General features: G+C 48.1%; 1 protein-coding gene across 1 annotated transcript in view; it reads right to left on the reverse strand.

The window, feature by feature from the left end:
* The window catches only part of RASL12 (RAS like family 12), a 238,478-nt gene that overhangs the window by 49,062 nt on the left and 172,085 nt on the right, over window positions 1-17,331 (reverse strand). The gene's annotated exons all lie outside the window — the stretch shown is intronic.

Below are 17,331 nucleotides of genomic sequence, written 5' to 3' on the forward strand. Positions count from 1 at the left end.
TAACTTTCCGTGCCCCCGGGCACTTGTATAGATTGTGCACTTGAAGTATTTTCGTAAGAGTTTCGTTGTGTGCTTAGTACCCTGTCCTCATAAAGAGTACAGGGCTGTTGTGATTCTAATAAATACACTGTTTATTTTCATAACACTTGTGTGGTGTCCTTTCACTTGGTGTTCAAGGGGTATGTGATGGTATAACAGCTGGCTTAACGCGCCCTCTAGAGTTTAGCCCGAAGACTGCTCGTATCCACGCTACTAGGATAGCTGGTCTAAGGTTGACTTACAACCAATCCCCATAAGGGTCGTTTGGACTGATGCATAGTGATCACTAGAATAGTGAGCACTGCATATCAGACCAACTTCTCACATTGGTGAGCAGCGGTTGGGATTTGAGCTTGCTGTTGTTTTACCACGCGTATCCTAAGAATATCTTGTGAAAGATTGCATAAGTACTCCAGGTACATATAACTTAGCTTAGAATACTCTGAGTTCTACTGAACCAGCTGTTGTAGCTCCTCAAGGCTTAGCACACCTTGGCTACAACTCTTAGCAAGGGATCAGTAGGTAAACATATAGTGTAGGTAGGTGCATCACTTACACCACACTAGAAGCAGCATGTCAGACAAAGGAGGAAACTCTGAGTCTCCCCTTGTGTCAGTCGACCATCCACAGGTCATGTCCAGATATGCTGCACTTAGCTTCCAAGAGATGCGACAGATCTGTACATCTCGGAAGCTAAAACAGGGTGCAAACCCTACCATTCCGTTTCTGATTGGTCTCTTAGAGACTTATGATGCTAGGAAGGCTGGTAACACAGACCCTTCTCATCCAGAAGGGAATATTGTTATTGTTATTGTTATTGTTAATGAGATTTTATATCGCGCCTAATCACCTGCAGGCCTCTAAGCGCCAGGAAAGATGGTAGTAAACAATAACTTAGCAAGATGGAAGCTGGATTATACTGTGCTCATGCTTTTGCTGAACAGGAATGTTTTTAGGCTCTTCCTGCCCCCCCTCGAGGGAACCTTAGGTGACCCTGACCTTATCCATCTATCCGCAGAAGGTGAAGAGGAGGATGAGGATCTGGAGCAATCTGAGGACGAGGCAGACAAAGGTCCAGTAGTGGTTAGCCAGCTAACTAGGGACAACTTAAGCCGGCACGAGAATGGTACTAGGAGACCCCTGGGGCCCCTCTCGGGCCAGCTTAACATTGGGAATGGACGAGTTAGGTCTCTGTCTAGAGGCTCTAATAGATCCGTTCGAACCAATGGCTCTCGAGGCTCTTCTCAAAGAGGGATGACATCCCCTCAGAGGAGAGTATACGAAGCTAAAGTGAGGGAAGTCAATCTGAGGATTGAAAGGGAAGAACTTGCCCTGGCCAAAGAAAGACTCGCCTTTGCTAGAGAGCAAGAATTGAGTGGGACAAACCCCACTGGTGGCAGCATTCCCCCAAGGGAAAACAGGAGTTTAGACACTAGGCACCTGAGTAAGATAGTGCCCCCCTTTAAACAAGGGGACGATATCCACAAATGGATTACTGCTTTGGAGAGGGCCTGCACTGTACAGTGTGTCCCCCAGAGTCAGTGGGCAGCTATCTTGTGGCTCTCCTTTGAAGGTAAAGGTAGAGATAAGCTCCTCACTACTAGAGCTGAGGATGCTAACAATTACCAAGTCCTGAAGAATAGACTGGTTGATGGGTTTGGTTTAACCACTGAACAGTACAGGTCGATGTTCAGAGATACCCAGAAAACTCAGTCTCAGGATTGGATTGACTTTGTTGATTGTGCCACTAAGGCTTTTGAAGGCTGGCTACTGGGAAGTAAGGTTACTGATTTTAAAGGATTATACAATCTAATTATGAGAGAGCAAATCTTAAGTAATTGTCAGAACCAGTTATTACACCAACACCTGGTAGACTCTGATCTGACCTCTCCACAAGAATTGGGTACGAGGGCAGACAAATGGGTCAGAACCAGGGTCAAGCCTAAAAACCAGGGTGGTGACCAAAAGAAGGAGTCAACCAAGCCTCAAGAGAAGGGTGGGAATAAATCTTCTGATCAAACCACAGGGCCCCAAAATTCCTCTGAAAAGGGTGGGTCCCAAACTTCTCCCAAACCCCAAAAGAAACCTTATTGTCATACCTGCAAACAGGTAGGCCATTACAAAACTGACAGCAGTTGTCCCAAGGCCAACAACAATAAGGAGAACATACCCCCAAATAAAGCTTCCCAGCCTCCTGTTACTACTAGTAGTAATCCCCCAGGTGGTGGGAGTGCCCCCAAGAATCTGGGTGCATATTCTTTGGGAGTGCCTGGGGACTCTGGCCTAACCAGGTCCCCTGACTTAGATACTCTTGTCTGTGAGACTGGCATGGGGTTTGCCAACTTCACAACCTGTCCCAACACTTTGGGCAGGTACAGACAGGAGCCCCTCATCAATGGTTCAAAAGTTGAGGCCTACAGAGACACAGGGGCTAGCATCACCATGGTGGCTGAGAGCCTAGTCCCCTCAAGGCAACTTATGCCTGGTGCCACATACCAGGCAGTGAACATTGATGGAGTGCAGAGAGATCATCTCATAGCAGTGGTAAATCTCAGCTGGGGAGGTGTCACTGGTCACAAGAGAGTGGCAGTGTCACCAAACTTGCCTGTAGATTGCCTACTGGGGAATGATTTAGAGACCTCAGCCTGGGCTGAGGTAGAGCAAGAAACCCATTTTAAAATGGTAAACCTCCATGGTAAGGTTAGTGGGGCAGTGATAGCCACAGCCCCAGTCCAAGATGTCCTCCCTGAACAGGTCAGGAGGGCTGTGCCAGTCACAGCCCTATCCCAGAAAGATGCCTTTCCTGAACAGGTTGGCAAGGCTGTGATGGTCACAGCCCACACCCAAACTGAGTCCCTTCCTGAAAAGGTTGGTGGAGTTGTGATGGCCACAGCTCAAACTCAGACAGATAATAGTGTTGTGAAGCCTGAAACAATGGATCACTCCACTCAAACTGAGAGCATTGAGGAGGAAGAAAAGTCTTCCCCCTCCCAGACACTAGGTGAAAGCCAGCCTCCTCAGGGAACTGACTCTACCCCTGGTGAAGGAACTGCCCCAGAGGTAGCCAGGCCTAGCCTGGCAGAGCCCCTGATGGCAGTGGACCCTTCCCAGGTGGGACCCAGTCTGGAGCAGGTAACCTGCCCCTCTCTACCCTGCCTCAGTCAGCCCAGGGCTGTAGAGGTCAGGGAGGCCAGTGGTGGACCCCAAAGGGCCCCCTGTCCAAAAGAACTTCCCAATCAGCAGATTAGGATCACTGAAGCTAGTAGTCCTAGCCAAGTGAAAATAAAACACACTCCTGAGGGATCCCCCTTAAACTTAGTTAGGGAACTCCCATAGCTGGACACTGCTGGGCACAGCCAAACCTGGGGCCTAAAAACCCCAAACCTGACCTGTCCCTCCAGTAAGCCAAACAGAGGGACTCAGCCTCCAGCTTTAGGTAGCCAGAGGTTGACCCTGAGAGCTCATAGCAACTCAGTACTGGAAAGAAAGGCACATATGGTGGATAGTGATTGGAGGAAGTTGAGCCCAACAGTAGTGGAGTCTCACTTCAGTACTCCATTCCCACACCAGCCTTTTACTTTGCCAAAGCACACCACAGGTAGTGATTCCCTATGGTGGAGACCCTCGGATACCCTTAGGGTGAGAGATTGCTTAGTGGACCATGATACAGGGGGTAACCATGTCAGTGCATGTACCACCTCATATGGCCACTCAGGCAATATAGGCTTACCTGGTCAAGGATAGCCTTATCTCCTTTCGTTTGGGGGGGGGGGGGGTTGTGTAGGAAGGTGGATACCTGACTATGGTTGCCCCCAACTTTTTGCCTGGTGTTTTGCTGGTTTTCCGACTTAGTTGACCTGGGGCCCTGCCAATCAGGACCCCAGGCCTACTGCTCACTCTCTAAAATGGATTCCATGTACCTTAGGTACATTTCCAATTGGGACTGGGCCACCTTATCAGACCCTGTAACTCAGGGCATCGGTGTACCCAGGGCCTACCAGGGGCTGAAGCATGTATTATGCCACCCCTGGATGGCCATCTAAATCTGACACAACCGGCTGCGCGACAGCTGGGGCAACGTGGCGTACTCGCCCTTTGCTTTAGATATAGTATACCTATATCTAACCCTCAAATGGACACCCGAATTCCTATCAGCCACTCCTATGGCAGGCCTTGACAATCCTGAAGGCAGAGTGCGTGGAATCGTGTGAATTGGGCTCTGGCACGAGCCGAGCCCGGTTGCAGCTTGCGGAACCAAGACCCAATGGCTGTTCCATGATAACGCGTACCATATTGGTAACTTCGGTATCGCGTTATCAAGACATGTCGAGTAAGGTGTCATACGAATCGGGATACTGACCCCTCACCAATGCTGGCGACGGGGTTAGCATTCCACCCTTCTAGAGGGACATGACATGTACGTAACTGTGAACCCCGGTTAAAGTTAACTGAAGCCTCAGCTCCACAAAATGGATGCTGCCACCACAGACACGAGTCTGACCTCCTGCTGCTGGGAGTCCTTCCAGCGAGGAGAGCTTGGAAAAAGGGTTTCCTGTCCGGGGCGGTGCTCGCACCATCCCAGACAGGGTTTTGTTTATCCTGGGTAGGCAGGGCTTTACAGGAAGGTGACTGCGGAGTGGCACCCCGGTGCTCACTACGCATCTGCCGGCTAGAACCAGTTCCAGGGGCACACCAGCCCCTGACCTGGGGAAAGCCCGGCATGGGAGAGGGGTGTAACTACCCCCCTTCCTGGTCCCACCCCTAGGGCAGGACCTAGTCACGTACCCACCCCTTTCTTTAGGATAAAGGCAGGAGCGGGGACCCTTCCAAATTAGATCATCTTTGAATCAAGAATACTTTCTACGAAAGGACTTCAAGACTCTTCTCAAGATTTCTCCCTTGTGGCTAAGGAGTAGTCACCCTGCACCCGCAGGCACCATCTAAGAACTCTGCGGTTTGCTGCAAGTCCTTCCTCAGGAATCCGACTGCCCAGCTCGACGAGAACCGGCTTCCCTGGCACCTCTGACCTCTACCCACATCGTCAGCTCAGCTGAGACCCGTGGGTGCGACGAGACCTCGAGGGACCGGCCATCTTCAAAACCTGCACGATTTCTTAAACCAGCACGACCACCGAGGGATCCTCTGGTGAGTGCTCTGGGGTCCGAGAAGCCCCGACCCTGAGCAGGTCCAGCACCGAAGTGCAGCCTCCCAGCATCTCCACGATCTGCGTGGGGCCCTTCTGCTCTTTGCTGTTCAGCACGTTGTCTGGTTACTAGCCGCTGGCTTGTGGCCTTCCTTGACGACGCCGACAACCAACGCTGTTGGTCTGGTTGCGCCAGACCGACTTGTGCTCCCTTCTAAGAGAGGAGTACCCCGGACCCTCCTGGTCCACTCAAGACGCCATTTTAGGCCCACCACGTGGCCCTGAAATTTGCCAAGGCTTGTTGCCCCAATCCTGGGCCCAGCGACGCCGACAGCATCAACCTTCGTGGGACAGCTCGCACCTCCATCCTGGTCGCCGACAACGCCTCCTGGTCCGTGAGACTGCAGAGCCTAGCGTCGCCCACTCACCTAGTCGAGGTGACGATCATCCGGTGCCCTCCTGGTACCCTCTGACTACTGGCTAGTAGTACGAACTTGGTCCCCTCTGCTTTCAGGTGTCATCCATCTCTGATCCAGGCTTGGATCTCTACGAACTATCTCCACTGGTCGCCGGCCAGCAACTCCTTCCCTCCGGCTCCTGGTTCGTCAGCGAGGACTTCCGACGTCTGTAAAGACTTGTGCAGCCGCAGCCCCCCGGGCTAGGTAACTTCGGCATTTCGGTGCCCGCATAGCCTCAGTATCTAAGGGTCCTGAGTCCTTATCGCTCCCGACTTACCTTATCGGGTCCGCCCGAGACCACTAACTTTCCGTGCCCCCGGGCACTTGTATAGATTGTGCACTTGAAGTATTTTCCTAAGAGTTTCGTTGTGTGCTTAGTACCCTGTCCTCATAAAGAGTACAGGGCTGTTGTGATTCTAATAAATACACTGTTTATTTTCATAACACTTGTGTGGTGTCCTTTCACTTGGTGTTCAAGGGGTATGTGATGGTATAACAGCTGGCTTAACGCGCCCTCTAGAGTTTAGCCCGAAGACTGCTCGTATCCACGCTACTAGGATAGCTGGTCTAAGGTTGACTTACAACCAATCACCATAAGGGTCGTTTGGACTGATGCATAGTGATCACTAGAATAGTGAGCACTGCATATCAGGCCAAGTTCTCACAGAGCGTAGGGTAAGGGATTTCTCCATGGGAAACATATTTTTGCTGTGGACAAATTAAAGCGAAAAAAGTTAGCAAGCAGGTTTGCAGTTCCTTGGTTTTTTCATGAACGCAAATACAAATGTGTGTATTTTCGCCAGAGAAAAAGAATCCAAAAATGTTTCCAGATTTATACCTAGGAAATCCAGAAATTGTGCAGGTTACCATGAAAAATCAAGGAAAGTGTAGAAAATTCCAAATTGACCTAAATCTGCATACTTATTAAGCAGTAAATCTGCCACCGTGTTTGAGAATGAGGCCTACAATTTTCACAATGGTAATAAACTTCGAAAGGGGATTTTCTCACATATATACCGAGCAGGCAACACTTATGGCCTGATTACGAGGAGACTTTTTTTCCCCGGCCCCTGTATATACCCCTGTTTGGGCGTGGCTGGAATTACGAGTTGAGTGTTATTGACCACATTCGATAATTATCAGATGTGTAAAATATCTTAACCTTTGCTAAATTTTAACAGGCCAAACCTGCCGAAATGTAACAGGGAAAAATCATACAGTGTTTACCTTATCATTAGAATTTTGGTGAGTTAATCACCAAATTCCACGTTATTCCCCAAAAACTCATAATAGATGATATTTATCACACCTGGTAAATCACATACCCTATAGTATCTGTAAGGAATATTATATTTGAGCAGTGGATCCAGGCAGGTGTACTGCCCAAACCTTAATGGATACTGATCTCCAACGAGCACATCTAAAAAAAATCTTGTCTATGTTTAAAATGTTTTTTTTTTGTTTAACTTACATGTGGGTCATTCTGTTTCAACTCTACCAGCCTTTTTGAGGCAACTGACTGACTCGGCTCAAGCCCTACTGAAATCTGAGGAACACCTCGCATTGCTGGCAAGAAATATTCACATGACTGAAAGTGTTCGACATACATCTGACTCTGCCCCGGCCCCGACAGCGTTTCAGGGGCACTGGACAGATGAGAAATCTGCCTTTTAACCAAAGTTGTCTCCCAGCTGCCAACAGACTTGGCAGAGAATGAACATGGACTGGCAAAAAATGAGGGCGAACAATCTGAAAATTGCAACAGTTATTGAAAAAAAAGATGGAGAATGAAATTTAAAAAAACGCATCGACATTTTCCAGCAAAGCCGCCTGGAAACGGACCAAGATCGCAGAAAATGAGCCAGATGTACAGGCTTTGATGAAGTTGGCAGCCTGTAGGACGGGCGAATGTGTGTGTCATCGCGGCCTCGATCACTCTCCGCATTGACTTATTAACTCTAATCGGGCAGCGGACCACGTTGTTCCTCCAAAGGCACTTCAAAGCCGGGCTCGCCCCAGGGCCACATGAAGGCGCCCACTCTGCCGCGAGCTCGGGAGAGGATTATAGGAGTACAAAGACACATTGTGCTATATCTGACCAGTGGTGCAGGGTGGCACTGTGACTCCTGGGGCGGTGTGGGTGCTAGGCTTTGATCCCAGGCATGCCTCACGCCAGTGAGCACCAACCAGCCCCTAAGGTTCTGTCACTTCAATCAACCATTCTCTCCCACTACTTTTGTGTGAGATTTTGCTATTGTTTAAAGTTTCAGTCTTCAGACAACCTGAAACCAGTGCTTAATTTGAGACGGTGGTTTCCGGTGCTCGGCACCAGCACATAATTGTCAACGCCGGTTCTTATGACAGTCTGCCACACGGTGGCACTGTCGTTGTAATTTAGAGATGAGCACAACCACATTTGTTTATTAATTCAATATACATTAAAATGGCTAATACGTGCCACTCAAGCCATTACTACAGCTTTGGGGCCTGCCATAGTTTGAACGGTCACAATTATATGAGTTTGATGGTTTGCAGATGTGTTGGTACTGTCACTGGCTGCTCTGGTAAGGGCAATTACTGGTGCACCCTGTAGTTGCCTCCTGACGACTGCCCTAGGACTTTTTTTTTTTTTTAACAAATTAAGCACTGCCTGAAACCGAAGTTCCCTGTGTGTTCTCTCTCCTAGGTCAGCTATAGAAAGCGCAAAGGTTGGCCAAGCTTCCTTCTCAGCTAAGAATCCTTAAGCTTTCCCTTTGCCAAGGGCAGGTATAGGCCAGACTTATAGAGGTGCACGTGTTTAAGTGTAGCAATATGTATTTGTGTGTGTGTGACGGAGAGTGAGTCAGAGTGGGTACCGTGAAAATATATGAGTGCGAATGAGTGAGTGGGAGGGAGTTTGAGGAAGTATATGAGTGAGTGGGAGGGAGGGAGTGAGAGTGTGTGTGTGTATGAGAGAATGAGTGTGTGAGTCAACGTAAATCCGCATGAGTGAGTGTGCTTGTGAGTGTTACTCTTGCTAGCCTCAGTGACCCTGGCATACTTAAGGTACTCCTTCTCTTATAGGGTACCCAATGCAAAATGCCAGCAGCGGTACAATTGAGATAATTTGTAGCAAAATGGGTACCCTTGACAAAATGCTGGCGCTGGCACACTGAAGGCAATTCTTGAAAGGGATGCCCTTAAACCAGTGCATTTCACAGTTGTGAGAAACCACCAGCATGCTGGAAGAACGGCATAACAATTCGTGGGGGAATTAAAGTTACACTTTTGTGCATGGTTTCTACTTTTCCATTCATAAATGGAGTATATTTGTCACCTTTTTTATATTCAGTGAGAATGGTCAGCATCTTCAGTTGTTCTTTTTCTTAGAAGAATTTTTATTTTACAAGACTGTGAGGGTAAAACTTTTTATTTTTAGCACCACCAATTTGTATAAAACAGGATCAGTGTGCCATTCTTATATCAAAATGCAATGCAGCATGGTGCACAGCAACAGAAGCAACCAGTGGCAGAAATCCTCTCAAGTGGGACGGTGTCTTGGAAGGCTCCTGCCAGGCCTTGATGGTCTGGGTCTTGGGTTGAAGAGGTTGTAAATGGCCTCCATCAAACTGGTGGACCAAGTAGACCACAATGCCCCACCCTATCTGGCCCTTACTGGCCTTGAAAAACAGGCCTGCCTGTGTAGGACCTGAAGCACTTCCTTTAGGTGGCACAGGTGGTCATCCCAGCTGGTACTGAAGACAGCAGTGGCATCCAGGTAGGCGGTACTGAAGTTTTGCATCCCAGCCAGGACCAGGTTGACAAACCTTTGGTAGTTGGCATGCACATTCTTCAACCCAAAGGGCATAACCCTGAACTGGAAGTCCCACTCAGATGGGGAGAGGGCAAACATCTGCTTGGACCCCTCAGTTAGGGAAATATACCAATACCCTGAAGTCAAGTCAAATGTATTGAGGTACTTGGCGACCTCTAACCTGTCAATGAGCTCATCAGCTCTGGAGATGGGGTGTCCATCAGTCTTGGTGACCGAACTGAGGCCCCTGTAGTTAAGCTCTGGGGTGCTATCCAGTAGGGCAGCCTTTGGTACCTGTACCACTGGGCTGGACGAGGGACTACTTCAGGGCTCAATCACTCCCAACTGCAACCTCGTGGACACCTCAACCCTGATTCTGGCGCTCATCACTTAATCAGATATAATGTGGATCATATTCTTAACAGGTATGCTGTCAATCTCATGGGTGCGCCAGTTGGTTAGCCCCGGGGTAAGGGAGAAAAGAGAGAAGAACTTCCCCAGTAACTGCTGCTCTTTGGTCATTGTGGCAAGTGTGTGACCCCCTCTACTGACACATCTTGCTGTTTGGAAGACAGGAGTACTGGGAGGGGTTACTCTCCTCCTCATCAACATCCGTCACCATTAGCAAAGTCAGTTCAGATCTCTCAAAGGGGGGTTGTAGTTTGTTGACATGAAGGCCCCGTAATATGTTTCTCAATGTCTGAAGGTCCAACAAGTAGGTGAACTCACCCTTCCTCTCTTTGATCTCATAGGTCCATGTCCACTGGTCTTGGAGGGCTTGGGGCTCCATGACCCACACTTTCCAGCCAGGTTGGTAGTCCACTAGAGAGGCCTTCCAGTTGTACCATTCTTTAATCATCTCTTGGCTGGCCTCTACATTTTCAGTGGCCTCTTTTATGTAGCACCCGATCTTGGCTCTGAGAGCTACCATGTAACTGACAACATCTTGTGGGGGCTTCTCGGGAGCTTCCTCCACCCCTCATTAAAAAGACTCAGCAGTCCTCTCACAGGGTGCCCAAACAGAAGCGCAAAGGGACTGACGCCCTATCCCTTCTGTGGTATCTACCTGTAGGCAAGTATTAGGCATAATCATATTATGTGTATTTGCAAAGTGCACTTTCACCTGCAAGGGTATCCTGACCCTGAATAGGTGTGTGCCTAGCCGTGCCTATGGTATGTTGGTTAATTGAAAAGCCAGGCCTTCAGCTTCTTGCGGAATTGAAGAAGAGAGGAGGAGGAGGCTCAGGTGTGGGGACGGGGGCATTCCGTGCTTTAGGAGTAAAGTAACGGCCATCAACCTGATCTGGTTATGCGTGGGATGTGAGCAAGTAGGAGTCCTGTGGTTTGGAGGTGTCTAGGTGGAAAGAGATGCAACTTTTCAGGTAGGTTGGGTCTGAGTTGTGTAGTGCTTTGAATGTGTGTGAGGAGTTTCAATTGAGCACATTCATGTATCGGGAACAAGTGGAGCTCCCTGAGGTGTGGTATGATGTGAGTTCTGTGTGGGTGGTTGAGGATGAGCCTGGCTGATGAATTCTAGATGGTTTGTAGTCTTCTAGTGAGTTACTTGGTGATTCCGGCGTAGAGAATATTCCTGTAGGTCAACTTGTTGGTGACTAGGGCGTGAGTGACAGTTTTCTAGTGTTACTTGAGAGCCATTTGAAAATCTTCCTCAGCATCTTCTGAGTGTGGAGGCAGGATGCAGGATGCAGTGATGGCATTGACTTGTGCAGTTATGTCCAGTTTGATGTTGATGATTATTCTGAGGTCATGCCGTGGGATCTGAGTGTGTGTGTGAGTTCGTCTGGTAACAATTGGAGTCCCATGGTGAGGTGTTCTTCCCGATGATCACTACTTTTGCCTAGCCTGTATTGAGCTTGAGGTAGTTGGCTTTCATTAATTTAGGAGATGAACTTGTTTCTTGTGTTCGTGGTCTTGTCAGAGGGGGAGAGTATGAGCATGAGTCGCATGTCATCGGTGTAGGAGAGGATGTTCATGATGAGTGCAGATTACATTGGCCAGAGGGATCATGCATGTATTAAAGAAGGTGGGGCTCTGCGATGAACCGTGAGGCACTCCGCAGATGAGTTTTCAGGCTTCCGAGAAGTAAGATGCTAGGCTGACAGCTTGTGTTCTACCCATTAAAAAGGGGCAGATCCAGCGGGAGCATGTCTTTGGATGTCAATCTCACGTAGGTGCCTGATAAGAATGGTGTGTGAGACCGGATTAAATGCTGCAGAGAGGTCCAAGAAAATTAGGGCTGTCATGTCTCCTCTGACAAGGATCATGCAGATGGCATCTATGGCAGTGATGAGTGCTGTTTCTGTACTGTGGTTTGGTCTGAATCTGGACTGTGTTGTGTTGAGATGCTGGTGGTTGCAGTGGTGGTCAGTGAGGCATTGGATGATTAGTTTCCCTAAGATCGTTGCTGGTTACGGAAGTTGGAAATCGTTACTGGGTCAGCAGATCGTTTCTTGAGCAGGGGCATGATAGTGGCGTGTTTCCAGATGTCCAGGAATTGAAGATGGTGGCATTGAAGATGGGTGAGGATGGGTGTTAGTCCTTTGCTGATCGGTAGGAGTACTTTGCTTAAGCTGTAGTGGGGGCAAGGGTCAGATGGAGCCCCAGATGAGATGGTCTTCAAAGTAACAGCAATTTAGACAGTGGTGATGGCAGGGCACAAGGTCAGGGTTCTTTAATCAGCTGTGATTGGAAGTTGAGTTGGGACGGTGACGGTGTCCGGTTGAGGGTCAAAGTTGCTGTATATGGAGGTGATTTTGTTATCGAAGAATACTGAGGGTTTAATCTAAAGGTCTTGTGAGGGGATGATGTAGCCAGAGGTGGTAAGTGGGAAGGTAAAAATCTTTGATGATGGCGCAGTTTTATTTGCTTCTGTTAGTGCTGGCGTTAATGTGATCTGCAAGAGCTGTGTGCTTGGTGTTCCACATCTGCTTGTAGTAGCATCTTAGGGCTAATTGGAAGATGTCTTTTCCTGCAGTGTCTTGATTTGTTCTCCATTAGCACTCCAGATGCTTGAAGTGGCGTTTCGTCAGCCTGAGTTCCTCTGTGTACCAGCTGGCCTGTGGTTGGGCTCTTTCCATTGGGCTGCAGCAAGGTGTCACACATGTGATGATCCAATTGTTGAGGTTCCTGATGGCTTTTGGCAAGTTGCTGGTGTGCTCAGGCCGGTGCTCGGAGAGAGCAGAAGCACGTGCCTCTTCTGTGATGCTTTTCCAGCTGCGGGAGACAGTTCTTGTAGTAACAGTTCTATGGTGGTACCGGATGGGCATACACGGTAACAGGACATCCCGCTTATGCCTCAAGGACTCTATAAGACCCATAAACATGCCTTTTAGGGTCTTGATGAACCTGTCAACAAGCCCATTGTTCTGACGTTGGTATGGTGTTGAGAACTTTAAAAACATTGCACACTCATCCAACATATCCTTCATGTAGGCTGACATGAAGTTGGTCCTTCTGTCAGACACTGCATCCATTGGGAAATCCACTCGGTTAAAGATCCCTCTCAGTGACCTGGCCACAACTGGCTCAGTCACTGTCCTTAGGGCTATGGCCTCAGGGTGCCAGGTGGCATGATCCATTGACACCAGGATAACCATATTCCCTTGGGCTGTCTGGGGTGCCGGAGGCCCAACAATGTCCACCCACACCCTCTCAAAATGTGTTTCTAACACAGGGAAAGTTCCAGGGGAGCTTTATACTTCACCCCTGACTTGGCAAGTTACACAGGAACTGCAGAATTAATCTAACATGGTCCTCATCTGGGACCAAATGAAGCGGGTGACCAGGCAGTCAATGGTTTTGGCATACTCCAGATGTCTAGCCAATGGCAATATCAAGAGACAACTCTAGTAGGAAGTCCCTATAGCAATATGAGACCACTAATATTCTGGTTCACTCAAGCTCAGGGACCTTAGCCTGACTATATAGGAGACCATTTTCCCAATACATGTGGTGATCACCAGAGGTGTTTACATTTTTCTGGGCCTGGGCCTGCCACCCTAGGCTCTCAAGTGTGGGGTAGACCTATTGCACTTGGCAGAACTCTGCCTGGGATTGTCCTCCTGCAACTTGCCACCTGGCTAGCTTAGGCAGGTCTCTGGGGGCATACCTAACTTCTTGTATAGGTAATGGGGCATCCCCTTCAGTGTAAGACTCTCCCAGACTGGAGAAACTTACAGGACAGGATTCTCATGTCCCTGTCCGTACCATTCCTGGCAGGCACCTGAGCCACTGTTTCATGCTCTAGGTCCTTCTGACACCCATGACAGCTGCTGTGGAGTGTTTGGTCATGTGTTCCCACTCAGGCAAACCCAACATCTCATGATTGGACCACCTCTTTCCAGATGGAATGCTCCAGGTCATTCCACAGCAGCCAATCAACAAGCAATTACTGAACTCACAGCTACTGTCAGAGAACCCAAGACCCCACCGCACTCCAGGGAACCAAAGGCACATGATAGTCTAATCTGGTTGTCAACTGTCACAATTTGGCAGACTACAGCAGGGATTTATTGCTCTGAAGATATGAGATGACACCTAACATTTGTCATGCTGTCTCCTCTGCTCCTCAGTGTCTTCACCCTCTGCCCATTAATGGTAAGCCACTGCTTGCACTTTTTAGTGTTAGCAAGCATCTGAGTGTTGGGTACCATCTCCTTATCACCCAGGAACTCAAGGGCAACCTTTGCACTCCTCTAAAATGTAGCTGGGAAAATGTTCTCCCCCAGCACTACGCTTTCATACCTGATAGGAGCCCAATGGATGGGGGGGTTGCTTCTTTTTGAGACAGATGTCATCTCTATTCTTGTAGTCTGACTGAATACAGTAATAGAACTGGGGATGGTAAGGCTGCATGGATTTCCTCCTACTAAACTGCCCCTCTCCTATGATCGGAAGAGGAATGAGACTCTCTTCCCTTGAAATTCTTTAGGGAGACTTTAGAGAACTTTTGGCAGCAACTCCCTTTTGTTATCTTTGTTCCTCCATTCCTTCTGCTGGTTGGGACCATGTCCACCTAACTTAGGGTTACCCCCAATCACCATCTGTGACACCATGGTTCTAATCCAAAGGTCAGGTTCCTTCACAAGCTTTCTGGGTACAATTAGCTTGGAATCAGTGAGGTGCGGGAGCAACTCTGCAAAACATTTACGCAACTACTTCAAGATCCAACACAGTCTACTTCTCTTGAAGAGCATGTGCTTCGGCAGGCTAGCCCCACACCAGTTCTCCTCTGAGTTTCTGTTCATTTGCAGAGCCACCTCACCTGCTGTAAACCAATTATCTATGTCATCCCTCACCAGGTCTTTGGGGATGTGGACTTTTTTTTACCTCTCCTAGGCATTTATGTCACTGCCACCATCATCATTGGACTCAAAGGGCCTCTTTGCCTTCAAGTCCAGTTCTAGCTGGCTCCTGTCATGGGCCAGTAGAATCTATGTTTTCTTCCAATGCCAACCTTTCCCCCTCTAGGGCTAGGTTTGCTGCTACTGCCTTCCATGACCAGGGTAGATAATTGCAACTTTAGGGCCTTCTCTGCAAAACTGTCTTCGAGCTCTGATTGGGTCAACCTGCGAGAGGACACACTGCTTGCTGCTCTGGACAATACAGAGGATCTTAATCCCGTGGACTCGCCTTCTTTTAGCACCGGAGCCTCTGCAACATTGTTCTCCTCTTCTTCCTATATCTCACCACCACCTCCTTTTCCTCATCACTTACTCCTGTGGGTGGACTAAAGCATGAATAATTCCCAAGATCTGAGGCCAATCTGGTAATCTCCTTTCATGGACTCCTTCACCACCACAGCCTGCTCTCCCTGAACTTCCTCCTCCTCCTCAGATCAGTCATGCCAAAGCTTTCAGTGCTGCTCAGAGCCACTTCCGTTCTTTCAAAAATCACAGGTGCAAGAAAATGCAATGCATAAACAAAAACAATATAAGAGGGGTAATAAACTAGAGAAGTTTACTAGCCTATACAATGAGTAAAACCCAAACAAGAAGCATTATTTGGGGTAAGGAGGTTAATTATCCACCTCAAAGAATAATCACAACCCTTGTCAGGGTGAACTCTCAAAGTCATAATGTTAACCTGAGCTCAACCCCCTGGAAGCTACGGTACTGGGCAGACATGCTTAATTTATGGTAATATGTAAAGTATATATGCACTACCAAAGCAAAATTAAAATCCCAAACTTAATTAGGAAAAAATAGAGTAAAATTTGATAAAGAACATGATACCAAAATGAAAAAAATTCAATGAGGGGAACCTGAAGTTTTCATATGAAGTTTTAAGTGGGAATAGCACAAAGAAACGTAAAGTGCTAATAGTAGTCAATGGCTGTAGTAGATCTGGACCTTTGTGCAAATTGATGTTTATTGTGATGTATCATGGGTTAAATACCCTAACCAGGTTTATCCTGGTCAAATATTGTACCCTGTGACTTTAGGCCTTTAAATCCCAAACCACCCCAGGACTACACTTCTAAAACCCTCCCAAGATCTTGGAGGGCAGGGGGGCACTTAGAGACTCACAGGGTGTCAATCAGAGGCCAACAGCAGGGTCCAGTTGCCACTGATCAGCTTGGAGTTGCAGCAAATGTATCTTGTAGCTTGTTGTAACCCTGGTGCCTGAACTGGAGGTCAGCCTTTGGGTCCAAATCGTTGTCCTAGGTACAAGAGTGAGCGGATCTAGTCCTTCTGGGCTCTTCTCAGGCCAGAGACACCAGTTTCAGTCCTCTTCTGATCTTCCTTAGATCCAGGAGTATTCTGAAGTAGGTGCCTAGAGGTACCACATGTATGCTTGGCACAAACTAGAGGTTGGGAATGACTCCTGGACATGCCCTAGTCAATGAGGTAAAAGTTCATATGGTCAACCCTACTCACGAATTTTCAAGATGGCAAAATTCTTTGGCCACACTAAATTTGGGCTCTGAGGGCTAGGGGTATGTGTGTGGAGTGTGTATTATGATAATCCCATATCTAACACTAAAATCCAGTTTGGGGCAACCACTGTACCCACAATAAACCAAGAGAAAGAAGTCTGATAGAACAAAAGTGTGTTTTTTTAACAACCAGACAGTCCATTAAATAGTTACTGGCCATTATGCCCACTGGCATGTAGTGCAGCAACAAAGGACCCCCACTTCTCTCTGTCTTGGGCATGTTTCTTCACAGTGCCCCAGATGTGGTTTAGGGTCTTTATTTCGGTTTCCACAGTTTGCCGCTAGGTGTACTTTGACATGCCTTCTGGGCTTGAGTGGAGAGCTCGTCTTGTGATGGAGTCTTGTTCTCTTCTGATTGTGTGTCCAATCCACCGCCATCTTTTTCTTATAATAATGGTGTCCATGCCCTCTTGCTTGCGTCTGATGAATTGTTCATGGTTGGAGATGGCTTGCAGCCAGACAATGCGCAAGATTCTTCCCAGGTTACTGGTATGTAAGGCTGACAGTTTGGTGATATTGCTTTTTGTCATTCACCAGCATTTTGATCCACACAAAAGTGTGGACAGAACACAGCTCTAGTAAAGCCTAAGCCTTGCATTGGTGTTGTACTAAGATGGCCTCCACATATTGTTCAGCATCCTAAAGGCATTCCTGGCCTTGTTCAGTCTGCTCTCAATGTCACTGCCTACCACTCCATCATGCCTCATAGTACTGCCTAAGTAGGTGAACTCTTTAGACATGGCTAGGTCCTTTTCATACACCTTGGTTGGTTAGAAGCTTGTATGTTGGGTGGCATGACCTCTGTTTTTTTCAAGTTGACATTCAGGCCCACATGCTGTACATAGATGTTGAGGTGAAATGTCTTTTCCTGCATATGCTGGTGTGTGAGAGAGCAAGACTAGGTCAGCCATACAGTCAAGGCCCTCCAGTCTCCATCTGA

Source organism: Lissotriton vulgaris, chromosome 2_1, assembly GCF_964263255.1.
Source record: "Lissotriton vulgaris chromosome 2_1, aLisVul1.2, whole genome shotgun sequence".
NCBI classification, from domain to species: Eukaryota; Metazoa; Chordata; class Amphibia; order Caudata; family Salamandridae; genus Lissotriton; species Lissotriton vulgaris.